Raw genomic sequence first — 1455 nt, forward strand, 5'->3', positions numbered from 1 at the left:
TGAACATGTGATTGTTTTGGTCAGTGTCATTATGTAGGGAAAACTTAAGGGGAAAATTGAGGGGGGGAGGGATGCTTGTTTGTGCCGGTGATTGTTTTGGACAGTTAGCAGTTGGAGCAAGTTGGGCTGTGTCTGTTTCAAAACACAATAGTTGCATGTTTAGAACACAATAGTTGCATGTTTAGAACACAATAGTTGCATGTTTAGAACATTGAATCTCAGTGGTTGATTGGCAGGTTCTCTGGGTTGGTTTGCTCCTTCCTTTCTCTAAATTATCTGACGGCAGTATGGCTTGTCCTTTTTAATTTTTGGTATGTTACTGTCCAGAAACATCTATTCTTCGGCACTTTTATGCCCTATTAGTGTTGCAAGTGCCATGGAATTCTTATTAAAGCTAAAATGAATATTATGAATATTGAACCTCAAATGATGAAATGATTATTTTAATTTTTTTCTTTCTTTTCTTTCCAGAATAAACTGCCGGAGCTGTGGGCCTTGTTGAACTTTTTGCTTCCCTCAATCTTCAAGGCGTGTGCTACGTTTGAGCAGTGGTTCAATGCTCCTTTTGCTATGACTGGGGAGAAGGTGAGCAGTTTGTACAACACACATTATGTTAGGTCACTGCTGTTGTTCTCATACAACACAGTGCATGGGTGGTTGGCGGATGGGCTTGTGCTTCTTCCTATCAGACATCTGATGTCCTTATCCATTCTCTTTCTTTTCATTGCATGTTACTCACTAGTAGTACCATTAATCTTTGGCACTTATATATATAACTTATTTGTGTTGCAAGTGCTGTGAAACTCTTATTTAAAAAAAGCAAAACCAAAAATAGGTTGGCGTTTGGTTACTTCCCCTTGGTTCATTGGTGTCCCTGGTGTAGCAGTTACAGGTTCACTGTTGCAAACAGGAGACCCGAGTTCGATTCCTGAGTTGGGAGAAATTTTTGTCAAGTTTTTCAGTCTTTCTTGTAGGATGTTGTCTCTTTTCCTCCCGGGTAGGCCCTGACAGGTCGGGTCGGAAGCCCGTCCCCTCAGTGATCTAAATTGTATTGATGGGAGTGTAAAAACAACTGTATTTAAAAAAGAAAAGAAAACAAAATATCATGACTCTGCTGAAACTTCAGAGGTCTGTTGGCCTTCACTATGTATAGCTCTCTCATATATCACCAGTCCTTGACTGCAGACTGCTATATTTGTTGCCTCACTCACAGGTGGAACTGAACCAGGAAGAAACTCTCCTGATCATCCGACGTCTGCATAAAGTTCTTCGCCCATTCTTGCTCAGACGACTCAAGAAGGAGGTAGAATCTCAGCTGCCAGAAAAGGTAACCTTATTTCCTACACCCAATGTGTGTCTCTCATTGTGAATATATGTGCTCTTTGACCATGGTTTACAACCGCTCCCCCCTGGTGTTGTCATGTTTTATTTTGATATATTTATGTTATGTTAATG

At 40.5% G+C, this 1455-nt stretch overlaps 1 protein-coding gene across 1 annotated transcript in view; it reads left to right on the plus strand.

Annotated features, from left to right (window-relative positions):
* LOC101849377 (probable global transcription activator SNF2L2) overlaps window positions 1-1455 on the plus strand; it is a gene marked incomplete in the record, with an annotated part of 43475 nt that overhangs the window by 17736 nt on the left and 24284 nt on the right.

This window comes from Aplysia californica, unplaced genomic scaffold (assembly GCF_000002075.1).
Source record: "Aplysia californica isolate F4 #8 unplaced genomic scaffold, AplCal3.0 scaffold00206, whole genome shotgun sequence".
Lineage (NCBI taxonomy): Eukaryota > Metazoa > Mollusca > Gastropoda > Aplysiida > Aplysiidae > Aplysia > Aplysia californica.